The sequence below is a fragment of the Propithecus coquereli genome, unplaced genomic scaffold (assembly GCF_000956105.1).
Source record: "Propithecus coquereli isolate 6110/MARCELLA unplaced genomic scaffold, Pcoq_1.0 Scaffold16, whole genome shotgun sequence".
Classification (NCBI taxonomy): Eukaryota; Metazoa; Chordata; class Mammalia; order Primates; family Indriidae; genus Propithecus; species Propithecus coquereli.
Window position 1 is genome coordinate 2,799,981 of NW_012140524.1, and position 9,735 is coordinate 2,809,715.

Sequence of the window (9,735 nt, forward strand, 5' to 3'; positions counted from 1 at the left end):
TGAAGTATCCCAAGAATGGAAAAATAAGCACCACATGTATGCACCAGCAAATTGGTTTCACTGATCAACACCTAAGTGCACATATAGGAATAACATTTATTGGGAGTTGGACAGATGGGAGGGGGGAGGAGGGGATAGGTATATACACACATAATGAGTGCGATGCGCTCCGTCTGGGGGATGAACACGCTTGAAGCCTTGACTGGGGAGGGGGACAACGGCAAAGTAACCTAAACATTTGTACCCCCATAATATGCAGAAATAAAAAAAAAATTAGCCAGAGGTCCATTTTAGTTCACAAGAATTACTGAGGAGAATGCCCTGAATCCTTTTTGAAAATTTTGTGATACTGAGGGCAATACACAAAAGAGTCCAGAAACTTCAGGTAACGGTGTTCAGTTAACACTGATGCAACTATTAGAACTCCCAGTTAACTGAGATAAGTATCTTAGAGTAAGGATGGCTCCAGGATTAGGCGCAGTCATCACCTTTTGGCCCTCTGTATTTCCTTGTCCGTTAAATAACCATCAGGTGGTGATTTATAATTCTCTAGGATAGAGGTTCCCAAACTGTCTTACACATTAGAATTGGCCAGAGAGCTTTTAAAACTCCTACTACTTGGGAGGCTGACGGGGGCGGGGAGGATTGCTTGAGCCTAGGAATTCAAGTCCCGCCTGGGCATCATGTCTAAAAAAAAAAAAAAAAAAACCAACATCCAGGTCACGCTCCATACTAATTTATTGGAGTGTCTGGGGATGGGAGCCAGACGGCAATACTTTCAAAGGGATCCCTACATTATCTTACTGTGTAGCAAAGTTTGGGAAGCTCTGCCAGTGGCTGACTGACTTGCTCTAACAAGACACTTTGAAAAAGAATTCGAGAAACAACAGCTTTGGTAGGATTTAAAATGCCAGTTACAGAATTTAACGGATTTAGCAAACCACTTGGTGGCAGTAAACTCCCTATTAACCACAGTACAAGTCTGTACTGCTGGGTAGGCGTCTTAATTTCTATTCCTTTGTGGGAGCCCTTTAAAAAATTTTCTTTTTTTTTCTTGATCCCCAAACAACCTCTGTCTCAAATGAAAAAAGATATGTTTTCTTTTTTTTTTCTGACAATTATGCATAAAGATCAGACATTATAACCTCTTCTAAAATAGTCACTTTCAAGGGTTAAATTGTAAAAAGTCTGAACTAGAGAATCTTTTTAGGACACCTATTCTTTTATGGCTCCGTTATCTAGTCTAAATAAGCACTTGTGTACAAAGAGAAGAAAATTGGATTATATTCTGTGTAGTCCCTTATATGTTCAAGACGTAACAATAACTTGCAAAAACATCTATTGTTCTATAGAAATATACCTTTTAATTTTCTCCACAAAATTTGTCACAGTATCTTCTTCATCTTTTATCCATTCAGGGGAAGAGAGGTGAGCCTAAAAATGCAATTTAGTAATAATTATGAGTAGATTAGCTGTCAGTGTATTTGGAACTGAGAAATTTGAGTTTGGTCAATGTAAAACCACGACAGACTAGTTAATTATGGTGTAAATGGATTTAGTAGGGATGCCAGTCCTGGTGAAAATGAGTGTTTAGAGCATTTGATTCCAGTCTGGGGTTTGTCACCAACTGGCTGTGCAAATTTGAACAAGTCTTATAAACTCCCTGAGCCTCAATTCCTCAACTGAAAATGATTAGATTGGGCAGAAAGATCCTAGAAATTACATAAACTGCTAAGTTTTCCAAATGCATCCCTGGGAAATACAGTGGAAATATAACATCTAGTTTAGGGAGGGTTCTTCTGAATAGACTTTATACATAAGCCATATATAAGAACTTTCTGGAGGATATAAATTCACAGTATGTGGTGGTGATGAAAGGACCTTTTTCAGTTCCAGTATCAGAGAGGCAATCAACTGATTAATCAGTTGCAGTATCAGATTTGGGTCTTTGCAGCAACCCTGGGAGGCAGCCTGGGAGCCCCTCCCACATAACGTGATTGGGACAGCTTTGGTTGCCTCAGGGCATTTCACTCTCCCCTGCTGAAGGTGGAGGAATAAAATTATTCCAAAATTCTGATTCTGTACAGATAAAGAGCAGAGATGGAGAGGACTCATGTACAAGGCCTCACACAGGGTCTGGCAGAGAGTAGGTACTCAGTAATTTTACTTTCAATCCTCTCTTCATCTGCTCCTTTGAAACACCTTGGATTAGCACAATTGGATTTATTCTGACATTGAATTCACTTTTACACAGGTGCAGAAGAAACATGTACTCCCAGATAAATGTATATGATGTCGTCTCCAGCAGGGATTCCTGATAAAGAACTGCTGTGGAGAGACCCTGGTGGTATTTGCTGCCTCACAAAGAACATTTGTGAGTGGAAAACATGAAACTGTTTTTCCTCTGCTCTCAATCCATAATAAACATGGAATATTTTTGTGACCAAATGTGTGAGGTTTTTTCCCCACACACCAAGCAAGCAATCAATTCTGCAGTGGACACCTGCTGGGTGTCGTCTAATTCAATGCTGACAGGAGCTGCCTGGAGATAGCATCAGATCCCACAGGGTGAGGGCTCAGTCCCACAAGACAGCCCCCAACCTCCCTTCCACCAGTCGTAAGTCTGGGCTTCCAGAGTTTCTGACCAGCTGGCTTCAAGTTGGAGTTTTCACGATCTTCTCTTTGGGTTAGATTAACTTGCTAGAGTGGTTCACAGAACTCCAGGAAACACTTACATTTCCTGGTTTGTTATGAAGGGTATTACAAAGGATACAGATGAAGAGATGCATAGGGCGAGATAAAGGAAGGGGCACTGAGCTTCTGTGCCCTTCCTTGGGGCACTACCCTACAGGGACCGCCAGGTGTTCAGCTATCCGAAAGCTCCCCAAACCCAGTCCCCTTAGGCTTTTTATGCAGACTTCATTACATAGGCATGATTGATTAAACCATTAGCCATTGGTGATCAACTTAACCTTCAGCCCTTCTCCCCTTCTCATAGGTCAGGGGCTGGGGCTGAGAGTCCCAACCCTCTAATCCTGCCTTGGTCTTTCTGGTGACCAGCCCCCATCCTGAAGTTACCTAGGGGCTACTGGCCATCAGTCAACTCATTAGCATACAAAAAAGACATCACTTTGGAGATTCCAAGGATTTTAGGAGCTGTTTGTGTGAAAGGCGATCCTATAAATTGGGTTATTCTTGTTGTACTCAACTAAAACAGAGTCAAGAAGCCAAGTGGGAAAAGCACTCAGGGCACATAACATTGCTCCAAAAATGTAATTCTCTGCAAGTCCAGCTGCTGAAACTGCCTGTTGTAACCTAAAACAGGTCTAATGTATAGCTGCTGAAATGACCTGCTACAACTCTAAGACTAAAATTTTACCTACTGCCACTGTTCACCAATCAAAACTTGCTAGCTGCCTGGAACCTTACTAGTTTTAAAGAAATTTATTTCAAAATAATACCAAACATTTCCTCCTTTTTTTAAAAACCTGCAGCCTCTTCTTTGTTCTTCCAGATGTACAAAAGACCAACCGGTTTGTGTGCATGCCTCAAATTGCAATTCTTCCTTTGTCTCTATATTTTTATTTTGACCTCAGCATATGTCAGGAAATGGGATGAAGACCAAATACATATTTTTCAATATTACAACATTAGAGGGAGAACTGAAATAAGATGACCACCACTGATATATAGCAGAAATTACAAACACAGGCAATGTTCTGAAAAACAACCTAGAATATATGCAGCAAATGTTGCATGACGCAAGTAGTAATACCACCTACAATGCTTGTGATAAATGTTAGACAGCAAGTATTATGAACCCAGAGTGGAGCCTCTTTTATACCATTAGCTTCTGGCTTTCAACACAAGCCTCAGCTCAGTTTTTTATGGGCAAATGACTATATTCAAGTCTAATACAGAAAACATTTTAAGGTAGCTTCTAATGTCAAAGAAATCTACACCTTTATAAGTGAATAGGAAAATAATATGTAGGGTTCATCCATCTATGAAATTCTGCCTACAAAAGCCTGAACCATATTTATGCAGAACATCTTACATGTACTAAACTGAGAAGTAATCAACAAATTGATAAATGCATGACTTAGTAAAAAACAGATTAAGGAAGGTTGCTCATATAGAGAAGAGTAACACAGGCACTTTATGAAAAAATGGGAAAGGGTTAAGATAATAAATAATAAAACACAGATGCCTCAATATACTTTTTTTTTTTAAAGCTTTGCATTCAATAAAAAAATGACTTTTTCTTTTGGTGTACAACGTGAACTAAAATAAAATCTTAAGGCTTCCTCCTCACAGGCTGACTGAATGAACCCCATCCTGACCAAGGGGATATCCTAAAACCAAATTGACTGCCACGAGGAGGGAGCTCAGACATGCCTCATCATACCCCCTCCCTTCTTAGAGATATCCTTTGTGAAATAACTCATTAACAGGCCTAAGGCTAATTTTTTTTTAATATATATTTTTAGTTGTCAAGCCAATTTCTTTCTATTTTTAGTAGAGACGGGGTCTCACTCTAGCTCAGGCTGGTCTCGAACTCCTGACCTCAAACAATCCACCCACCTCGGCATCCCAGAGTGCTAGGATTACAGGCGTGAGCCAACGCACCCGGCCTTGTTCCGAAAATTTCTTAAATCTCTGTCTTTATTTCCTTGTTGACCCAGTGATCATTTAGTAGCATGTTGTTTAATTTCTATGTGTTTGTATAGCTTCAGAAGTTCCTCTTTGTATTGATTTCCAGCTTTATTCCACTGTGGTCTGATATGATTTCAATTTTTAAAAATTTGTTGTAATATCTTTATTTACTTATTTCCTCCTGATGGCCAATACGAGATTTCTGAGTCAGAGGCAGACCAATTGTTTACTTATAGAATACCTTTGTGTTGATTTTCCAGTCCCCGATTCCACCTTTGGGAATATAATGAAAGCAGGTGTTTTTATTCTGCTGTAATATAGGAGAAGAGCCCCAGAATTATGAACCCAGGAGCTTCTATAGGAACTGCTGCACAGGTATCCCCTTCTCGCCAGAGAGAGGGAGAGAAATATTATATTCTTAATGTAAATAAACCCTCTGTTAGGAAAGAAAGCAGAAGGTCCCAGATGTTACGCCTCTTTGGAATACAATTGTAAGGCTCAGGAATTTATTATCCTTTTAATTGTAAATAAATGGCTCCAGAGGGAGGTAAATCTGTAAATGTCTCAGGAGTAATTCACTGTCTCCAACTTCCAAGGCATGGCTGTTGGTCAGTCATCCTTTTATCTGAGTTGCCAGTAACTTTTGCTCAGGAAACCATGACTCTGAAGAACATAAAATATTAGTTGTTTCTCAACACCATGAAATGTATTTTGGATAGAATTATATTTCCCATTCATGGACAAGTGATTCTTTTATCTGTAGGCTGCATTTAGCAGAAGAGTGGTGAAAAGTAATGATTATGGAAAGCCTTGAATGTTAAGAGGTTTGGACAATATATGTGTAGGCAATGGGTAATCAGCGAATATCTCTGACCCCCTAAATTTAGAGGAAGATGGAAAAAGAGTGGTATTAGATACAGAAGGAACAAACTGCATGATCACATAAGCAAAGAATAAGAGACTTTCAAAAAAAGCAGGGGTCCAGGTCTGTAGGAGTAAGAAAGTGGGAAAATGGAGAAGTGAGAATGGTAAGAGATTCATAAGTGTCAAAATTTTCCTTTCAGAGAAATCAGGAAAGCTGAGGCCTGAGAGAAGAATCTTAGGAATTCATGTTAGATAAACTCAGTATTCTTAATAAAAGCTCTGAATGATGTAATCTGCTGCTGGTGTGTATGGGACACAGAGGAAGGTGGGGAAGGGGCATAATGAGGAAAAACATATTTACTATCATCAATTCACAGAAGATGAATTCCAGTTTTTCATTGTGTATTCTGTACAGTTTAGTGACCCCATTTAGCTTAAATTTTTCATTTTCTCCTTCAACCCTTGGAGCCTAGGGGTTATGTAGGGTTGGAGCCTGGCCAGGCAGTTACAAGAACAATCGGGATGTGAAAAATCTAGGGTGACAGCACACACGTGACTGAGATGGCCAAGAGAGAGTGGAGATAGGCTCAGGGATTGTGAAGATGGTGAAAAGTAGAGAGACCAGAAACCCTAGCAATGGTAACAAGCAGGGCCAGCCGGAATGAAGGAGAGAGAGGGGGGAAATCCTGTCATTTAAATTCAAGGAGTGGAACGCAGTGTGAAGTCTGGGAAGAGGGAGGTGAGCATGGAGAAAGGTTGAACAGCTTCAGTTCTCAATCATGACCCTTCCAAAGATTGGGCTCAGCAAGAATGAGAGGGTAGGAGGATAGGAGGAATGGTAGAGGTAGGAGGTTACGGTCAAAAGGGAACATTTCAAAATTTAGGTAGTAGAAGGATAGGTCTCAGTGATAAAGAAGTCAGTGGTATTCTATGCTGCGGAGTAGAAATTAAGGGCCCTGGAGTGAAGGAGGCAAAGGAACTTGGAAAGGGACAGGTATATGCTGGACAAAGTTGAAGGTGAGTAGGATATAAGGGAGGGGCGAGATGAGGGAAGAGGAAGGTTGGAGGGATGCTGGATATCAGTGGGTCTCCATGGGACACAGTTACATTCTACTCTAAGATGAGGGTGTAGAGCTTGTCACTCCCAGAGTTCTAACTGGAGTGTTGCCATGACAACATGATGCAATGGTTCTCTACAAAGCTTTTCCATTACTTATGGGGCCTGGCATTACGGATTCTGTGGAGTTTCAGTTAGAAAGCAGAGAAGGCTTGAATTAAAGTCCTGATACAACAGAAATGGAATGAAAGACAGTTGAAAAGTCATAAGAGAAAAGTTCATCCGCAATACTTGAATGTATTTCAAAAGTAATTGCTACTGAAAAAGATTTTATTTCTTCTTGTCCCTTAATTTTCTTGAAATTTAATTTTCTAAAAAATCAGAGTAAAAACACACTCAGCATGTGCTGTTATCAAAATAATTTTGCACACAGTTCAGTGAGTATTGCTTGTGCAGCTTATTCTAGCAATGTTTACGTTATGGCTGAGGGTGATATTAGCATGGTGGGGTGGGTGTGACACATGTAAGAAGTTTTCTTTATCTTTAGTTTCAGTAGGAGCATCAACAAACATTTTACACAAGCCTAAATTTAAATCTGCTATTATAATCTTATTATCCTTTAGGGACATGTGTTCATCCATAAAAAGTTTATGTTAATCTTGCCTACTTCCAGGAAATATAATTTTTTCATATTTTAGTTTCCAAGCAAAACCAGCAGTAATTAATGTAAATTAAGGATGCCACATGGAAAACTGTTCCTTGTCAGTGTCTCACACTGGAACTGCGCTACACAGAATCTTAACGGATCAGCTTCAAGGTTTAATGAAATTGTCATGGAGAGAAGCCTAAAGTGTTTGTGTGGTATTACTGTCAGTGTGGTCTACTGCTGTGAAAAGACCCAGAGCTGGCCTGCCATGTGGTCCCAAATGTCCAAATAAAATTTACTCTCAATGCTGTACGATGTTCCCATGGGAATGAGATATTCTGGTAGAACAATGTCGTTAGAATTTTTGGGCTGGACCGAACTTCAAATTTCCGTTATGGTTCAGATCATTAATAAGAACTATTTTTTTCTTTTTTTTGAAACAGAGTCTTACTCTGTTGCCTGGGTTAGAATGTCGTGGTGTCAGCCTAGCTCACAGCAACCTCAAACTCCTGGGCTGAAGAAATCCTCCTGCCTCAGCTTCCTGAGTAGCTGGGACTACAGGTACACATCACAATGCCCAGCTAATTTTTCTATTTTTAGTAGAGATGATGTCCTCCTCTTGCTTAGGCTGCTCTTGAACTCCTGATCTCAAGGGATCCTCCTACCTCAGCCTCCCAGAGTGCTAGGGTTACAGGCGTGAGCCACCAATAAAGACCTCTTGGCAGTACCCAGCCCTGAGGTAGCCACAGGGAGCACAGGCAGTGGAGTGTGACGCTTATGCTTATGGTTTGACAATGGGCTTCCAGCACCTTGCCCATCTCCCACTCTTAGTTGTCTTATATTTGTATTGTCTTAGTCTGTTTGGGCTGCTATATAACAAAATACCACAAACTAGGTAGCTTATAAACAACAGAAATTTATTTCTAACAGTTCTGGAAATTGGAAAGACCAAGATCAAGGTGGATTCAGTGTCTGGTGAGGGCCTGCTTTGGGACTTACGGATGGTGCCTTCCCACTGTGTCCTCAAACGGTGGAGGGGATGAGGGATCTTTCTTGGGCCTCTCTTATAAGGACACCGATCCCATTCTTGAGGGCTCTGCCCTCATGACCTAATCACCTCCCAAAGGCCCCTAATACCTTCATCTTGGGGGTTAGGATTTCAACCCCCGTATGAATTTTGGGGGAGACAAAAACATTCAAAGTACAGTATTTCTATTAATTCTTAGTTTCTTATATTCCAAATATAAGAATAATAATAGTACGTACCTTACAAGGATGCTCAAGTCTGGTCTAATTTCATCACATCTAAAGAGTAAACTTTAATTCTTAGAATGAATATTACATTCCAGAATTAAAGGTAAAATAATGACTGTCATACAAATATAAACTAAACATATGTTAAAGATTTTATTTAACTCATTAATTAATGAGAGAACCGGTATAAAGCTGTAACTAGTTCCAATGAGAATTCAGAGGAACGTTGGGATGAATTTCCAAATAGAAATAAAACTAGTCAGTATTCACAGGGCAATAATCAATTGCATTTCTCTGGAAATAATTTATATCTCTGTGGACAAGAATCATTTGTATTACATCAGTTCTGTGTAAGTCTTTCACAGTTTTTCTTATATAAATTACATAAAGGACAATGATTTAAAAGGGAACAAATAAAAAAAGTTAGCTTCCCTTGAAAAATAAGCAAAAATTAAATCTTAAAGTTAATTAAGTAAAAATCAAATTGAAAATCTCTCTCTTTCCACCTTTGGCCCATTGCTGTATTCTAGTAGCAGATATAACTTAAGGAAAGTGTATTAAAGCTCAGAGTCATCTAAATCTGCATGATCCCTGCTGTTTTCTAGGTCACCTCTGTCTGTCTCGGAGGGATGCTGGGTCAGGAAATGCGCACTAACCTTATCGTCTCCGTAAGAAAGATATACGGTAATGCATTGATTAACGACGGGGTCTATTCTGAGAAATGCGTCGTTAGGCGAGTTCATCCTTGTGCGGACATGATAGAGTGCACTTACGCAAACCTCGGTGGCCTCGCCTACCCCACACCTAGGCTCTATGTGCAGTCTATTGCTCCTAGGCTACAAACCTGTGCAGCGTGTAACTGTACTGAATACTGTGGGCAATTGTCACACAATGGTAAGTACCTGTGTATCTAAATACAGCTAAATGTATTAATAGAAAAGCTACAGTGAAAACATTGTATAAAAGATTAAAAATGGTACACTTGTATAGGGCTCTTACCATAAATGGAGTCTGCTGGACGGGAGATTGCTCTGGGTGAATCACTGAGTGAGTGGTGAGTGAGTATTAAAGTCTAGGATGTTACTGTGCACTACTGTAGACTTAGGCTACACTAACTTTACATAAAATATTTTTTCTTTCTTCAATAATAAATTAACCTTAGCTTACTGTAACTCTTTTACTTTAGAGACTTTAAAATTTTTTAAATTTTTGACTCTTGTAGTAACACTTAGCTTAAAACACAAACACATTTTACATC